General features: G+C 39.0%; 1 protein-coding gene across 1 annotated transcript in view; it reads left to right on the forward strand.

The window, feature by feature from the left end:
• Positions 1–268: 268 nt before the first annotated feature.
• pknox2 (pbx/knotted 1 homeobox 2) overlaps positions 269–19,282 on the forward strand; it is a 100,644-nt gene continuing 81,630 nt past the window's right edge. The window contains exon 1 of the mRNA XM_037120555.1: positions 269–299. The gene's annotated coding sequence lies outside the window, so the exon portion shown is untranslated. The remainder of the gene's footprint in view (positions 300–19,282) is intronic.

Genomic DNA, 19,282 nt, shown 5'->3' on the forward strand with positions numbered 1-19,282 from the left:
CCAAGTTATTGCTTTAAACCAGTGTTCCCATACAACCTGAGCACAGAATTTTGCCTTTATACCATCTTTGTGGCTGCAGGGGGTTACTGTTCTCGCGAAATCCCCCCCCCCCCCCCCCACGTGATAGCCGTATTTCCCATGGACACTGGAAGGCATCAGCAGCCCGGTGCTGGGAAAACGGGGAGCTGAGATGGAGATGGAGGTGGGAGGGGCCTGGCATGGCTGACGTCACCGGCTGTGTGGAGGAGTATAGGCTGTGCTGTCAGCCCAGTGTCAGTCTGATGAAGATTGGCATGCAGGTAAGCTGTCATTCATTTTCAATGTCAGTGCATGGGAGCAGGGCTTTACCACTTCAGCGTCCTTTTCCCCTTTACCCCCCCTTCATTACAAAAGGCAGGACATTATTCATACAGTCAGACAGCCAGCCAGGCCAGAGTGAGGGAGAGAGAGAGAGAGAGAGAGAGAGAGAGAGAGAGAGAGAGAGAGAGACTGAGAGAGAGAGAGAGAGAGAGAGGGAGGGAGGGAAAGAGAGAGAGAGCGAGTGAGGGAGGGAGAGAGAGAGAGAGAGAGAAAGAGAGAGAGTGAGAAAGGGAGGGGGAGTCGAGGTGGGGGAGAAAAAAGAGAGAGGGAAAAGAGAGGAGATGCATTTTTGTGCTGGACTGAAAGACCAGTGGATTTTTTCTTTTTTTTTTTCTGTTGCTTTTTCTTGATGCGGCGTTTGGATTTAAAAAAAAAAAATGTGTCGGTAATGTTTGTGATGCGTGTGTCTAGGATGTGTTGCATTTGTCGGCGGATGCTTTTTGTCCAAAAAGGTTGCAATTTTAGAGATTTATAATGATAATAGTGACCGGATCGGACAGAATGAGCGCATAGCAGCCGGAAGCTGGCGTTTTTATTCCAACGGCTTTGTCAAATAGCAGCGGAGTGCCACATCACGTTCCGATTATTAATACATTTACAGTGATTATCTGAGGGTGTGAATCTTCCGTGTAAATAAAAAGGAAAAAAAGAAAGAAAGACAAAGAAAACAAGGAAAAGGAGAAACATCATATTTTGAGGGGGGTTTTTTTATGGCTACTGCAATTTTCCTTATGTCGAAGTTACATGGTGTGTTTTACTCGAGTCGAAATGCTTTTATTTTGACTGGCAGAGTTGCTGTGTTTGTATTAAAACGGTAAAGGATTTCAGTGTAAAATATCTTACATTCAGGTTTGTCCAAGTTAATTCAGCAGTATTTTGTTGTTAATTATATGTTTAATTCTTGACAGTAGTGCGTGTGGCTGTTTTTTGTTATGTTTGTTTTTTTTGTGGCCACAATAAACAAATAACTGATACTTATGTAACACTTACGTATGTAAAAATATATATTACCTGTAGTTTGACATGTAGCCTTTTATTGAGAATCTAAATAGCCCAGATTTTCCTGTAAATGTAGTCTGTTTCTATGTTCTGTGGCAGGCGAAAAACAACTGCTTTTATTTTTAATTTTTTGTACAAAGCTAAAGACTTGTATTTAGTCCACGCGATTTAAATCAAACAGAGCTATTTGTCTTTCATGTCTGTATTTTAAAAAGGGCATCCAGTTCTTCCTCTTGGTCTTGGTGAATTTATCTTTGATTGAAGTGTTTCTCCTGCTCAAACTATCCGCATCTCAGCGAAGGTCTAATGTTTACTCTCAGCCTTCCCTGCCCTGCAAAACCCCTCTAGACTGAACACTGGCCCTCTTTGTGTGCCACTCACCACTTTTCTATTTCAGATGACTAGTTTATTCCACAATTGCTCAAATGACTATTTCACTCACAGGAGATGTTTGGCTGGCACGAAAATGCCGTCAGTGGGATTCGACGGAACCTGTGTCTGTCGGACAGCTTGTCTCAAACACTTGAGGCCCTGTTCAATTTGATTTTAATGATCCTGCAGTTAAAAAGGCGCAGATTTGCAGGCTGTTTGCTGTGTTGTGGTAGTTTTGTGAGTCAAACCCGGTCGATTCATCTGTTCAGTTGCGCTCAGCTTTGATTTCTGCCCCTCAGTTATCACATGTTTATTTATTTATTTTTTTAACCATAGATTTGGCAAACACATCTCATTTAAAAAACAAAACAAAACCAAGAAAAAAAAACACGACAACAACCCTGTGTTGAATGTGAAGCTCAGGAAACAGAACTCCAGGGTTTCTTACCTCTTTCCATTTCTCATCTGTGGATGGTAAAAATGTTACAAGAGTAGATTGCAGTTGAAGTAAAGGCCCCTTCACAGCATAGATTATAGTTGGAGCATTGGGAGTACATTAGCTTAATTAAATATGCCTGAACCATTTGTTTACTAATCATCTGCTTCCCCGAGAAATCACAATGGCGATTTAGACCACTTTAGCTCCCTCCGTCAAACACATTGGGCAGGTGCAGAGTGCTCAGCATAAAATCCCATGAGGAGCTCAACTCGCACCCCCTGTGAAAGTAAATGCTTTGAAAGACACTGTTGTTGCTGTGAGTCTGTGCTGAAAGACCAAAAGAAGGTCTGTTACCTTTTTACGTGATTCAAATGATTGTGTTCCTTGTTGTGTTCCACCTTAGCGTCTCAAAGTGGATGATTCAGCTGGGAACTGATTTCGAACACACAAAGATGCACACACACACACACACACACACACATGCGCTCAAACACAGGAGTCGAAACGCTTCGCTACCAATCACCCTCAGTGATGTTTGTTCTTTGTTGTGATGTACCCCACACGGCTCTACATATTGTCGGATAGAGATAATGCCAATTTAGTTTATCCCCATACCCTGCTGAGATCTTAATTGATGATTTGTGTCATTGGACAAGCAGCCCAGGGGCATGTTCGGTGCTGGAAAATACTTCGACACTATTTGCATATTCCCATTCCTACTATATGGGTAAATTACATGATGAGGTGTGATGCTGTGCATTCCTGCAGCTTTTGGGGCGATAATCACTAATAAAGTGATTCAGTCACACTAAATGAAGGAAGTAAACAGAGCGAGGAGAGCATATGTTACAAACCAATTTAAGCATTTATGTATGGCCATAAAGCAATTGAGGAAATTGAACCACGAAGCAAATGTCTTGTCATTTCCTTCGGCGTTACCTCTAATTCCACCCTGCATGGTGCCAAAGAAACAAATACATTATTTTTGAGCAATGTAAGGTTTTTGACTTTCTTGTTAGACTGAGCTTCATATTGTAGGATTCCTCTTTGAAGCAATCAGATTGTGAGATGTCTAATTTATTTTTGAGGGCTTCACTTTCTTAAATCAGGCAGGAAAAAGAGAGAGGATGTTCAGAATTATTCATAAGGCTTTAGTCTGCTGGGTATCCTCAGCGGAGTGCATCTAGGTCCTGTTCCGGGCCCGTGAGCAATGTGATGTAAGCTAGTTTTTCTCATGTTCAATAGAGCAGCAATCCTTAAGACAATTGTGTTGTGTTGTGTTGCATGTTTTGGCCCTGTCTGGGTCCTCACAGGTCATGCCCACTAAGCCCGCTTGATCCCTATTGCTCTCAAGAGAAGGCAGAGGCCTGTTTATACCGTCAGACAGCCCTTGCATGCTTACTCTTGCTCATTCCACAGCCAGTGCTGCGTTGGCATGGCTCTAAGTAAGCCACCAGGGAGCGGGGTCGGAGAGAGATGGATTGGCTTGATTTATGCTCCAAGAGAAGCAGCAGGCAAATTTAATGATCCTCCATACTGTCAACATCACGAAGCTTTGTTTCTGGAAGGACATAAAGCTGTCAAGAAAATATATCCAGCATAGGACTGCGGAATGGTGGTTACGTTCAGAAACAGCATTCAGACAGTGATGGGTAATGCACAGTTGCGTGATTGCTGATACATCAGTAGAACATTTGAAAATATATTATGTTATAAGCTAAAATCTTTAACCCCCCTTCCCTACCTTATCCCCACACCTGCCTATATGCCAGAAAAAAAACTGATCAATAAAGTTTTTGTGAATTCATTCAGATTGCTTGCATATATGTAGATTAATATATATTATACTCTATGGAACATAGTGTACCATTTTTTTGTGCACCATCACTCAGTATACAGTATGTCTCCAACACCAAGATGGCCATCACCTCAACACAGAAATATTATTAAAAAAGATGATAACCAGATCTGGCCATACTGACAGCTTGTATGTATGTAAAAGGAGATTCAGCCAACAAACATCAGCATCATCTCGTGTAAAATATGGCAGAATTCAAACGAGACAGAAAACTTTACATAAAACTGTGACTGTCCAGCTTACACGTGAGAAAGTCCCAAAACATGAATAATTATACCTATGTTAACTATCACAGGACATATGACCTCTTTGACCCGTGCATTATCTCTGTGCGGCTTGAGGTTCCTGTTGCTTTATTTGTGGCTGTGGATAGACTTGGCTTGCAGGAGAGGACAGGGCATCCATCTTGGCACATATTTTTACAACGACACTGTCGTTAGACGAAAATAATAAGACACGATAAAAGTACTCGTGGCTCCACTAATCAGGGCATAGGAGCGAATGAATGACAACACTTACATGGTGAGCCACTGCAATATATAAGGTACAATTCTGCTCTGCTCTGCTCTGCTGTTAGTGTGTCATCAAAACATCCTCTGCTGAAGACCTACATGTAAGAAAAATCCATATTAGTCTTCGGTATGCAATTCAGCGATTGATTGGGCTGAGCGCGTTTGATTCAAGTGGCCCTTCAAACAAAGTTCAGAAAAGCCTTTCCCCACCCTGTAGTATGTGATGTGTGCTTGAACAGTGAATACCGCAGCATGGAAGAAGTCATACAAAGGCTTTAGTCATTAGGTAATGATTTTAACATCAGTACTTTGATTGCATTCCTTTTTTTCAGACAGAGGAAATGAAAACCCAGCAGGGACACGTTCCATAAACTAAGTCGAAGTCATAGCATAGAGTGGAGGACCTAAGGAGAGCTTAGGTTCTGCACCAGCAGGATGCTCACATAGATACAGTGTTTACTGTGAGTGAAATTTTTAAAGATGTGTAAGAAGTAGGTTAATTCCACTCTCTAATGTCTACTATATTCATAGTTTTGGTATAAATTGCTTTTGATGCCATTATGTTTGCCTTAAAAACAATTAAACGTATTATTTTTAGACATCAGTGGTTATTATTCAAGGATCAAGCACAAAATCAAATTAGCAACAGCTTATTATATATTCTGCATTTAAAGACCTTTAACAAGACTCCGAACCTCATTGTGCCTTTGGTTCTTATCTCTGGTGGAATGTAGATAATCCTAATAAATGAGTAGGGCTTCACACAGAGAAATATGAAGCCTGCCAGTAAATCCTGAATTTATTATATTTGAGAGTCGTGGTAACAGCTGAGCTGGGTGAGGTTCAAAATATTTGATTTGAATTCAACAGCAGATCATAGCAGAGAAAATCCCACCAAGCACTGTGTGGCTGCATATTTGTGCTTCTCTTGAAAAGGAATAAATGCATGGGCCAAAATGGTGTCACTGCTATTGAAAACCTCAGTGTAATACTCTTTAAAACTTAGTTAAGAGTAAAATGTCAATGTTGGTTTTCCATGCTAATAACAGTGACTTAAGCCCATGCTTTATTATGTTCACAAACTAAAATCTGCAAAAGTGTCAGTATGTTTTCAGCGTGTAGCTTGATTTGCAGTGAAACTGCTACCGTATTGTAATGTTTTTCAGCACTGCAGTGCTGTTGCCAGCAGGAAAGCTGTTGTTCCTCCTCTGTGAGTCAGAGTAACTTTCATTACAAAGTTGAAGACAAACAGACAAAGTTTTGCAGCCAAGCACACATCAACAGACGCTATTTTTGGGAGCGCTAAGCTAACTTATATCACTGCTGTGCTGTTTACATCTCTGATCACCTCCTGAAGTTGTTTTGTTCACCCTTGGATACATTTACGGCTGTGTAAATCCATAGACGAGCTGCACCAAGAGACAGGCTGGTGGATGCCCAAGACACAAGGCAACATGTGAAAAGAGTGCAGTAGAGATGAAAAATTAGCCTTTTTTGAAGTGGGGGTAGGTGGCCTTTTGAAATCACCCTACTTTGACTATTGGCAGAGTAGCTCATTGAAGTCTGCTGCACTTTGAATAGAAATGCATCAGCTCTAAAGTTGTGACCTCCAAAATGCTATTTACTGGAGCACGGTTCCATTTTTCAGTATCCTCTCCAGCGATATTATTCAAGTGTGTTGCTCTTTCTGCCACTCACATCTCATCTGAATGTTTCAGCCTATTGCACTCCAGGACACCATTGATCTGAAGGACAATATTTTCACTCAGTCTATAGCTGCTCCTTTATTTCGACATTAGACTTTCACAAAAGCGGCTTTCTCTTCAAATCCATTTGTATACCTTGCCGTTAATCTCCAAGTGGTCTTTGCAGATGCCTGATGAAACACTTGTTAGTGTACAGGCTCTTGGCTAAAACAGCAGCTTAACAACAGACTTCAGTAAAAGCACTGTGCGGTGGCAAGGACAGAATAATTTGCCCTAATGCATTTTAGTGATCGCTCTTATTAGCTGCAAATGACTTGTTTTATGTAGTTCTGTCCCCTGCTATAAAAGTGCCATGATTTTATGACGGCACAGGCTTCAGTCGAAGTGCATTTCATTTTCCATGGGAAGGCTATGTCTTTTATGATGTTTCATAAGACTTGTCGCTCTTAAAATATTAAAGAAGGACTACACAGTTTTATTACTGTATTATATCTCATTAAGGCTTTCGGCATCCTGGATGCCACAGTGCTGCTAGAGTCATACAAGTTCATGTCAGTACACAAAGGAGCCAAATGCCTCTGACGCTGAGATACAAAGTCCCATGTTACCCTGAAGTTCAACTGTTTAGCCAGCAGCTTTTGATTTTAAGTGATACCTACGCAACCTAAACTGTTGAGTAGTTTTTGTGTGAACGCATATGCAAGTATTTCATTATTTTCCCCCCGATACACCCTTCCAGTACACTATCCACTCATAGGAATGAAAACATGAACTTTTTGGGTAATTAAAGCACTTTTCAGGTTGGGTAAAAATCATATTCTTGGTTAGATATTGAAAATGTCTACAATAACTGGAAACACGAGATAGGATGTGTTTAGGATGAAATAGGATATGATATGTGCACTTTGTTGTTATTGTCTTTGTTTAACCAAACCAATGTGCTTCTGTTGCGAAAACTTAGGATATGAACTCTGGTGTGTGGTGTCAAAGTACTGCACTATGTGTGTGCAACATCCACTCCAGACTGCCCTGGTTAAAGATAAAAAAAACGTCCGCTGACGAGTTTTTCTCAAAACCGAGCATAAAAATACATGAACACAGGTTCAAAAAGGTTTCATGAAGTGTAAGCTGTATAGAGTTACAGTATGAGTATCACGCTGCTTGTATGTCATTTTTACACTTTCATTTGAATTCTGATGCATCACAAGTGTTATAGATACACAGTATATGTGACACCTCATAAATAAATTGCAAGTGTATATCTAGGTCTATAGATACACTCTCGTGTTAACCCTGGGCAAATAGTTGTAACTGCAGTAATAACTAACATGGGTCCTAAATGAGCAATAATTTGCAACACCAGGTTAATTTTAATGTTTTTTTTCTTTTTTATTATCATATTCACATATTCCACAAAGTAATTTAATCCGGACTGTTATTAAAACTTCAAAGCAAAGCTGGAGTTAAATTTGCCTTAACACTTGTATGTGTTTCACATTGTTTTTGGACAGATAATGTATTGTGGATGCAGTAAATCCCTACAACGATTTGCACGGAGGCTGAGTTTTACAAATGAAATAAATCGGCTTTGGTAAAAGGGTTGTTCTTTTCAATAATGTCAGAGGCACTGAGGTAATCTTGATTGCAACCATGATTGAACATGGCTCAAGGTCTGAATAAACACGTCTGTGAGAAAGTCACTTGTGCAGAATCACACAGTAGACTGGTTATTCCGAACATCAGCTGTCCGTATGAAACACGGGCAATGCAGCAATTGCCTTCGTGGCCATATTCATCGTCCTTGCTTTCTCCTCTCCTCACTTCATTACATTCAGAACATTATGACTTTGCTGAGAGTGTAAGGAAACATGAGTGGCACTGGCATTAACCTCAAGTTTAAAGCCACAGAGCACATGAAGAGCTGAAGGTTAGTTTATTCTCTTTGTACACATCCACATTTTTATCTTTTATTGCCTGTTCTGAAAAGAACTGGAGGATCGACATCTACATAAAGACATTTCTTCCTACATGTGCTGATGTCTGGTGCGAATCTGAAAATCTGGCGAACCTATTAGAGGTGATTTGGTTTTGTTTGTGAGACCTGCCTCTTGGACAGCCGCGTCGACTTGTCTCAGACTATCATGTTTGGCCTGAAGCTTAGACTCTGCAAGTAATCATGAGTCAACTGCAGCCGTCCGAGGGAGATATGGTCTGGGTAATGGCTGACAGAGGTTTCCGGAGGGGTGTGAAGATGACGTGTGCTCCTGAGTCAGATAAATGTGGTTTTAGTTAGAGGTCAGTAAGACAATCCTAGTCAAACAATGTTATTTAGATTGAACAAAGTGTGCATTAGTAGTACATTTCTACTAATTCAGCTACATCAGTACTTAGTTTTTTGTTTATACGTGGTTTCCCCCCCTTTTCACATTTTCTAGTAAAGCCTTCTGAGGCCCATGTCTGTAATGCATTGTGAATATCCTTATAATGCTTTTTTTTTGTGCCTATAGTGATGCATAATCATGGTTAAAAGCAGCGATGTAATGTAACTAAATACATTTACTCAAATACTGTACTTGAGTATTTCGATTTTCTGCTACTTTATACTTCCACTCCACTTGGAGACAAATACTGCTCTTTTGGCTCTACTACATGTTTTGATTTTGAACTTTAGCTACAAGTTACACTGCATAACGTCCTCCACCAGAGCTAAATAGTGATTAGGTTTTTTAAATAATTTCTTTTAAATTGGCACTTGGGTTGATTAAAAAAAAAAAGTTGAACACTGGATCTGGTACTAACATGACCTAAACCGTTTACACATACATGTTGATATATATATATATATATATATATATATATATATATATATATATATATATATATATATATATATATATATATATATATATATATATAAATATAATTCACCACTGTTGATAATTAAGCACATTTATTGCTAGACAATTACTGTTGACAGTGAAATGCATCTAATATCAGTTACTTTTACTCAAGTATCATTCACATGGGTTACTTTGACAAAAGTCACATTATAACACAATATCTTTACTTCTACCTTAAGTATGACTAGGTACTTTTACACTGGCACTTCATAACAATAATCATAAGATATTATAAAGCCTTTTATAAAGATTCATAAGGTTAGTTTAACAATACTATAATTGCTGGTCACTCAACTATATTTTATGTGCACAGATCATAGTGTACTGTATTTCTCACAGTTGGAATACATCATGATAGTTTTATAATGCATTATGCTGTCCTAATGTTTTATAATGTCATTATCACATCCTTAATACGATTATGTCTATAATTTATTATAAGTGTTACTCATTTTTTTCTCCTGTGTTTGCTGCAGCAGTGACTCAGTCATCAGTGTTTACATCTTGTCCAAAGTATTCAAAAGCCACCACGAAACATTTCTTTTCCTTCGCTATATGAGCAAAATGGATGCCGACATATTAAGCCCTGTTTAACTCGTTTCCAGGCTGCCACATTCCATCACATAAAAGTTTGATTTATAACACAGTTTAAGCCCAAACAGTCACAGAAAAATGAAATTACTGTCGAGTCTCTGTTTCCTGTGATTTGCAGTGGCAGGCACATAATTTGTCAAAGAAAGCTGTGCTGTGTTAAGTATGTTTGCACAGTAGTGCCGGCTAACCGCACGCCAGCTCTGATTTTAGAAGTGGTAATATTTAATGACTCTACAACACGCGTCTGATTTGTGAGCGTTCGACTCTGAGCACCACTCCTTCCCGTTAGTGTCCTTCCTGATTTGCTGCTGCTGACGAGACCCAAGGCATCGAGTCGTGTTGCCTTTCAAGTAATAATGTAAACATGTCAGATTTCTGGAGTGTGTGAAGAGTCTCAGGGAATGAGCGTGTACAATTATCATAACAGACACATAGCTGTAAATGAATCTATGCGGAATGCAGTTTACCTCAACAGCTGTTCCTGTGCAGGTTTTTACACTGTTCATGGTTTACCTTTTACAATTTTGCCGCTCAGCGAGAAACTCATACATCCCTCAATACTTACAAAAACAAGAGATATCTGTGTTACTCTATGCCTAAACAAGAAAATATTCCGTATACATTATCAGCGAGTGCAGACATGATTCCACATGTTAATTGCAGCACTGTGAACTGAACTGGATGAAAAAAAGCAGACTGATCCTCTTTTTTTTTTTTTTTTTCGAGCCGAGACTTCTTTCCACTACAAAGAATAATTACTTTTCCCAACTCCCGCGCTATAATTGGTTACTACTCTTTTATCTTATCTATGTGCGCATAATTATCACAGTCATCATATTAGATTATTTCATGCATAATAAATGAACTCAAACTGTGTGTGGGGTAATTAGCATGTTAGGATATGTGCCACGATAAGAGGTTTGCTCTCTCAAAGAGTGTATTGTTCAAGACGTTCCTAAAAAGTGAGAAATGCAGGATTTGAGTATTTTGTTCTAACGTCTTCAGAAATCGAGTGTTTTAAGAAATATTCTTCTTCGCGTTTATTTTGTAGTGTGGACGTGTGTGTGTGTGTGTGTGTGTGTGTGTGTGTGTGTGTGTGTGTGTATTCATGTACGCTAACTCATCCTGGAGAAATTTCTCACGTGAAGTAATGTACCCTGTAATGTGTTTTATTTGGATCTGAAGTCTGAGCGGACAGTAGTTTATATGCAGAAGACATAACAAGACATAGGAGCATAATAGAGACTATTGTGAAGGACGGACCGATATGCTGCTTGACTTTGGCAGCTGCCTGCTGCATAGATCTGTCCAATCCAAATGACAGATGTGCATCACTTCAATGAATAATTCAGTCATAAGTAAGCAGCATTTGATGTGACAGATAAAGTGATCCTTTTTACATAGTAAGCATACAGAAAACTGCAGAAATGTCATGACCCTGGAATGTTTAACTCAGATATAATCCATTGAGAAATAATGATATACAGTACCATTTTCAATACTATCAGAATATACTGACACAACATTCAGAGCATAAAATTATAGTGTTTATAAGCTATGGTATAACAATCAGATACTTTGGTAAGCTTTATAGTAAAGTTTTTATAATAAGTGGCAATAAGGTGCTCATTAACCTCAAAAGAAGTGTTAATATGGGCATAAACTTTTTTATTGTTAGAATACAAGACATTTTTAACATTGACACATTAGTTAAGTCATTTGATAAGTCCTTATAATGTGTGAAGTGCTTATAAACATATTATAATCTAACATTATTGCTTGTGTGGTCTTACTCAAGTGAATTATATAGGAAATAATAATGGCCTTAACACCTATTCACTGACACTTATAAGAAGGACTCCAGTATACAGCAATCAGTGTCTTTGCTTGACTTGTTGCAAAAAACATCAGAAAGTGAAAACATTCATATAAAAAAAAAAAACATGAATTGTTTCCTCTTTAGGTCAGGCTCATGAGATCAGATCAAAATGATGCGCATGTCATCTCCCCGTCAGAGAGGTGAGAGAGTGAGAAGGTGCAGCTGATACATGTGTATCGATACTGCAGAGAATGAGTATCGAAAGTGTTTCCCATTTTTAGAATCAGTATGTATGGAAAAGTCAATATTTTAACATTGTACTGTAGGTATTTAGATATATTTACAAGTTGACCTCAGATGTTGTCAAATGTTCTGTAACGAATGTTTTTAACTTGAATAATTAAAGTTCAGTCAACGGTTGATTTCAACTTGGTGAATGTAGAGCAGTCCTAATATGGCTATCTCCCTGACAGCAGCAGCTCTTCCAATTCCAAAGTGATAAACCTGCTGCTGGATGCTTTTCCAGTTCAAAGCTGCCCTTCTTGGAAAAAAAATCTGGTATTTAATGAGGGGAGCGAATCAGGACCAAGTCCAGTTGTGATGCCTCGCCTGGAGTTAGTCTGAACTGCCTATAAAGACATCAGGATTTTTTGAAAATGCTATAATTTTCAAATTTTACTACCCAATTAAAGTCCAATTTTCACTGTGTATTAAATGCCAGTTAAAGTGATGTATATAAATGGGAAATGGGAATGAGCGGTGATGTAGTATTTATAGTCTGCTTGTCCACACTTTCATTTCGAAGGTGTTAAAAAGTTGTATATTAAACCCACTTTGATTCAAAATGATTTGCATACCAAAACTTTTTCCTATGCGTCTTAAACATGTGTCCATAAATCAGCTTTTCAGATTATTGATGCACAAAAATGGCTGTCAAAACACAAGTTTGCAGTATCTGGGATGCTGGCTTTCTTTCAACACTAAACAAGAACAACTTATTTGACGCCAAATATTTCAGTTGTAGTTTCTTGGCCCTGGAGCATTTCTGGCAGTGGCACCTTTCACTAACCTGTGCCAAAAGCCTGTAAAACACGGACATAATGAGCTATTTTCAGCATTTTTTTTTTCATAAAGGGAAAAAAAAAGAAGGAAAAAAAAATCATATTCAGATTGTGGTGACAGCCATGATTTAAAAAAAAGAGAGATGGTTGTCAGAGTTTATACAATTAAATTCAATGTGATTCCTGCTATTCTCAATAAATGGCAGTGATATATTGTGATCACTGCAGAGGTAGAGAACAATGTTTTTGTAGAATTTTTGAGAGTAAAATTTCTTCATGCCTTTTGTCTCTTGTGTTGACTCAAAGGTAGACCGTTTTAAGAAAGAACTTCACTGCAAAGATTTCCTTTACGTTTCCGTGCCTTACAGACGCAGCATGACAATATAAGGGCACATTATTCCCACTGTGTCTCTATACATTAGTTATCCATATAACTCACATACTTTCTAAATAAAAATAACTCGGCTAGAAATGATCAAAACCCCATCGAGATTCATCCACTTACAAAAGTTTGCAGTTAAAGAGGTGATGAAGCAATCTCCAAGGAACTCATGACAAAGTTTAGAGCACATTAATTATCAGAGACTAAAAGCTATTGAATAAAAGAGTAAAACACCAACACGCGCCTCCCACTCCTTGTGTAACCTCATCTCGATAGAGTGATGAAGGTTCTGTTTTAAAAGGGAGTTATAAACAGCTGCCGAGCCTGCTTGCGGGCAAATGAGGCAGCTTGGAGGTGGTACAGCGTCATGTCTGCTGCTATATGACAAGGTTCTCGGTGGGTGACGAGAGAGCGCTGTCCAACTTAAACCTCCCCGGCTACTTTCCTCCGGTCAAGGTCTCGATACCGCTGTGGTATGTCTGTACCCCTTCCCCACTGGCACCCCTTTGGCATAGCTACAGTGTCAGTCTTGTGTAAATGGGAGTTTGAAACGTGATAGGGCTGATTGCGGGTCAGATTTGTTTGTTTAGCTTTGAAGGAAGGTTTTTTTGGGGGTAGTCTGAAGTTCAACGTGAAATTGTGTCTGTCCTAAGGAGTGCTTGACGCTGACACTTAAAGATACTGTATGTTAAGCAATACCAGGGCATATGCTGCAGCCCCTCATAAGTCAACACTATGAATATACGCCGTGATTCCATTACTCCATGAGTAGCAAAATGTCATGTATTTCTAAAAGCATATGAATGGATGAAAAAACAAAACAAATATAGCTTACTTTGCATGAGATCAGCAAGTGTGCTCACCCATGTGTTTATATATACACCTCCCATTATTTGGCACATTCATCAAGTAGGTTCCAGTGGTTTTCATTTGGTATGCATATCACATGTTTTTCATCTTAAAGCCCCTGATGAGTAGGGTTTAAAAATGTGTCACTTTGGCCACTCTTAGTGGATTATGAGTTGCACTGAAACACTAAAACCTTAAACAAATTTCAACCCAGTGTCACAGAGAGGGAAAGTGCATGGATGCACCAATTTTCACTACAAACAAAAGGTTTTGATTGCAGAATGACATGCTAATTAAATTAGAATTTGACACATAGCCATTTTAGCAATCTACCACATACAAACTGTGACCCATCAAAAGCATTCATCCCCTCGAATACATAACTCCACCCACAGTTCAGCTGGTCTGCCGTTAACAAGCAGTTGTCTTCACCGGGATGATTAACATCGCAAGTTAACGTCAGCTACATGAGCAGTACACAGGAAGAAAACTGCATTGTTTGAAGTTATTCATTGCAGGGTCAGGCAGTAAAACTACCTGGTTAGGTTTAGGCACTGAAACTTCTTGGTCAGGTTTAAGCCCTGAAACTACCTGGTTAGGTTTAGGCACTGAAACTACCTGGTTAGGTTTAGGCACTGAAACTACCTGGTTAGGTTTAGGCACTGAAACTTCCTGGTCAGATTTAGGCCCTGAAGCTACCTGGTTAGGTTTAGGCACTGAAACTACCTGGTTAGGTTTAGGCACTGAAACTGCTTGGTCAGGTTTAGGCCCTGAAACTACCTGGTTAGGTTTAGGCACTGAAACTACCTGGTTAGGTTTAGGCACTGAAACTACTTGGTTAGGTTTAGGCACTGAAACTACTTGGTCAGGTTTAGGCCCTGAAACTACCTGGTTAGGTTTAGGAACTGGAACTACCTGGTAAGGTTTAGATACTGATACTGATGAGTTAGGTTTAGGCACTGAAACTGCCTGGTAAAGTTTAGGCACTGAAACTGCCTGGTAAGGTTTAGGCACTGAAACTGCCTGGTAAAGTTTAGGCACTGAAACTGCCTGGTAAGGTTTAGGCACTGAAACTGCCTGGTAAAGTTTAGGCACTGAAACTGCCTGGTAAGGTTTAGGCACTGAAACTGCCTGGTAAAGTGTAGGCACTGAATCTGCCTGGTAAGGTTTAGGCACTGAAACTGCTTGGGAATTGTTGGACACTAAAACCACCTGCCACTACAGCCACTAGAGTTCACCAAAGTGGTTTTTATTCCGGTGCAGACAGACTGGTAGTGACTCCTGTTTGTGGATTGTTGACATTTGTTAAAATAGACAGAAGGTATTTTCCCTGAAATGGGTGAATGACATTCTGCGTGGGTTGCCCTTCAGTGAAATATTGAATTAGGCCTCTTCGGCTGTGGGTTTACCATTTTACAGTATGGAAAAGGAACCCTTGGGCAGCCTTAGATGATTTTAGTTTTTATATTTTCACCCAAGGTGATAAACAGGCCAATCTCCCAGAAAGTTGGTGTACGTCTTTAACAGATAAAGGTCAACAAAGAGCTGGGGAGATACTTGTCTGAGAGTAGTGGCTTGGAGAGGTGTCAGTTGGACTATGAAGGTGAGACATACTGTGGCCAGAGATGAGGGATGACACCTGCCTACTTGACGCCCACGTCAAAACAGGCCTATTTTATATATATATATATATATGTGTGTGTGTGTGTGTGTGTGTGTGTGTGTGTGTGTGTGTGTGTGTATGTGCGTGTGTATGTGCGTGTGTATGTGCGTGTGTGTGTGCAGGGACAGAGAAAGAGGAGGGGGAAATTGATTTAGAATGTGCTTGACTTTTTCACCAAAGCCTGTGTGTGTTTGTGTGAATCTGTCTCTTTCCGTTTCAGTGAACCGGCTCACTGCTGGTCAGTGGTATTTATAAACAGCTGTAGACATTTAATACAGATGGCAGCGCACCTTAAATTTAAAGACACTATTTTCTGTCCTGGGAAATGGGCAGACAGCACTTTGTATTTAACTGCCAGGCTATGGAACTGGGGGTATGGGCTGTGAAATAAGTGGTGCATTTCTAATGTGTGGAAATGCATAGCGGAGACTACAGAGAATACCTGAGTGTCAGTCTGCAGGCTCATTCCTTAGGGACGTGATGGTTTATTATGAGGAGCTGTGCACACTGACCGAACAACTGAGGCAGACTTCCAGCATGTCAATGAAAGAGTTAACTTTCTTCTTTTGGACGCTCACCAGGAGGGAAGAGTCAGAAAGAAAAAAAAAGCAAGGTTAGCTCACTTCAGACATGATGGGGAATTCCTCACTGTCTGTCCTGCCAAGTCCATTGTATTTCTGTCTTCCCTGTCTACCTTCTCGGTTTCATGCCAAGACAATGAAATTTTTAAATTCAATGCAGGAAGAAAAGAACAAAATAAAACCCCAAACATTTTACCTGTATAGAAATATTGAGGGCAGAAGAAATTATTGGTACAAAGGCAGTCTCCTCTTCTAAAGTATTCCAGCACATTTTTTTCACAGTAGTCGAGTAGAATCTTATTATACAACATCTTACAACTAATGTGACAATGATTAAAAGATTTTGAGATGTTCCCTTGTCTTGACATCTCAACTGTAGTCACCCTCTGTAGGTTGATCAGTAATTTATCCTTTGAAATGTAAAAAAAAAAAAAATGGAGAAATGTTTGTCAAAATTACTCAAAGCCAAAAGTCACATCTTCAAATTGCTTGTCTTGTCCAAAACCCAAAGACACTTTCGTATAGCTGTCATGAAACAACAAAGAAAAGCAACACGACCTCACATCACACCAAGAAAGCAGCTCTTTTTTTTTTTTTTTCCGGTCGACTAATCATCCAATAAATTAACTGAAGAATCGTTGCAGTTCTACAGTGAGTCTTGAATGGACAAAAGAAGAAAATAAACAGGCTGACCCATGTCTAGACAAAACGAATATCAGACACATTATTCACTCACACGTTGCCCAACAGATAGAATCCTATTTTAATCTATGCAGCTGTTTGCACTGGCTCTATGCAAGCTCTTGGCTCAGCTGCACCATTTTTTCAAAAATATACAAGTGTCAAGGCAAGCTAAGTGCCCAATGAATGTGTATATATATGTGTGTATATATGTGTGTGTGTGTGTATATATATATATATTTATAGGGGTTTAGTACAATTCACTATACATTTTAGAATTTTTCTTACAAGTATGACCTTCGATCAAACTTTTTCTTAATTTTTCTTAATTTGTTATTATCTGACCTTGTTTACTTTTTACTACGAAACAGCAGTCTATGTTAAGTACATGAAAGTAACTGTCAGATTCAGTGTAAAATTCTGAATGGCCTGAAGAGTCGGTCAGTGCAATAGTGTTGATGGAAAAAGAGATCAGGAATACTCTACTGCACAGAAAGTTTGGATGCTCCTCTGCTGCTCAGCACTTTGAATAATAACAGATCTAGTTTGAAATATGTGAATGGAGTGTAGACAGCCACTTCAATGTCATTTGAATGCTGTTGTCATTCAAGTGCAACGCTGCATTTACGCTTGTGGTGTAGACGCAGGGTTAGGCAATTGTGTTTTATTGTCAATTCCACCATGCCCTATGATTTCACTGTTTCATCATGGGGGCTATTAATGATGCCAAATTAGCTAATTAACTTAACTGACTTTCTATGCACGTCAATTTATGCTAGAAAGATTCAAATGTCATCTTCTTGATATTGGAGGGGTGTTTTCTATGTTGTTTGAGGCCACTTGAGGAGCATTTGCACTGTCCACATCAACATTTTCAACATTACTCTGAAATGGTGCCTGGTGTACATCTGTCTGTCTGGATTTTTTTATTTTTTTTATTTGAAGAAACAAGGCATGATTCCACCCGGATTATTTCAGCAGTGTCTTGTCAGTGTGATGCATTTGACAGTCTGGACAGCTGGTGTACACTGTGAAGACATTCCTCAGCTTTTCTTTGGCTATTTTTTGACAACTGTGTCATTTTACCTGCGGTTTGCCTCATATCAAACATTACAGCAGGTTAGACATACAGTGTGGTATATGTCACATCAAGCACATAAAACGCATGGTGCATTTGGTGGGAACAGTGTGCCTGTTTGAGAATAATTGAATCTGAGAGTTTACACAATAAAAATACCCATTTTAATTTAAAAAAAGTTTTAATTAAAATCTTGGTAATTCTACCTGTATTTTGAAGTAATTCCAACTTTGATGTTAATATGTTCACTCAAGACAATATGGCAATACTAAGTTAATATCAAGAAAATGGTTGATAAAATTCAATATGCAAGCAAAAAACATGCTCAAATTGAATGAAAACGACGGTTCAGAACTGAAAACTGAATTAAATGAAAGTGTTTGAGTGATGTACCTGTCAGTGTGATAGAAATCTGAAATGAAAAACTATTTTGATGACAAACTTTTCCATAACTGTTTGCTGTCCACACATGACAACAGTAGCATCAACTGGATCCCGTCTGTTATGTCAGCATGGCAGTTACAGCCACAGCCTTCATATCATTGCTGCTATAGTTAAGCCTCAAAACAAAGATATAGCCTTGATGACACTGATATCTCTTGCAGTGTGGGACAAGAGTTGCTTAGTCCCAAGCTCAAAGCATTTGTATTATCTATTATCTCAGATATGATTGGATTTATATTGAACACGTTTTTAATAACAATGCAGCTGCTCTAAAAAACATGGAGATAATAAATTAGGATGGTCGCTTAAAAATGTGATCATGATGAGTGGGCACAGATGACTGTGAGAATATTTAAAACATTGGAAAAAGAGTAGCGCGGTTTTAAACCAAACAGACGTACTAATAAACTTTGGAGAGAGAGCTTGGTGAGAGCCACCTGAAAACCACATCCTTGTATTTGCCTTTGAGTAAGTGACAAAGCATATGAGTGGAAGAGTCTCACCAGAGCCTAGAGGGGTTTCAAAAGCATTGTTCAGATGATAAACGCCATGTGCAGTAGCTCGCTACTTACCATACTTTTATTGCATTTGGGAAGTTGGGCTGAAATATAATAAGTGTGCTGCATAGTGAGAAATATCCAATATTGAAAATCAATCGCGCTGAGGTTTAGACTGTTGAAAGGTTGATATACGGAGAAAAAGATGCTGGCATGAGCAAACCTGCTTAAATTTACATGTCAATGATGAAGCACAAAGACCTTCATAGTAAGTACAAGTTTATCACACAAGTAAACATAAAAGCGAATACATCAATGAATAATAATACATGTACCGGTATGTAATCATGTTAAAAAGTAATTCAACACAACTACAAAACCATTTTATTTTCATCTATCTGTTTGGCCACCTATCTACGCCAACTCCCAAATCAACAGAAATGAATGTTCCCAAGACAACATGCACTGGCAGTGCACAAGCGTCTCA

Source organism: Acanthopagrus latus, chromosome 13 (genome assembly GCF_904848185.1).
Source record: "Acanthopagrus latus isolate v.2019 chromosome 13, fAcaLat1.1, whole genome shotgun sequence".
In the NCBI taxonomy this organism is placed as follows: domain Eukaryota; kingdom Metazoa; phylum Chordata; class Actinopteri; order Spariformes; family Sparidae; genus Acanthopagrus; species Acanthopagrus latus.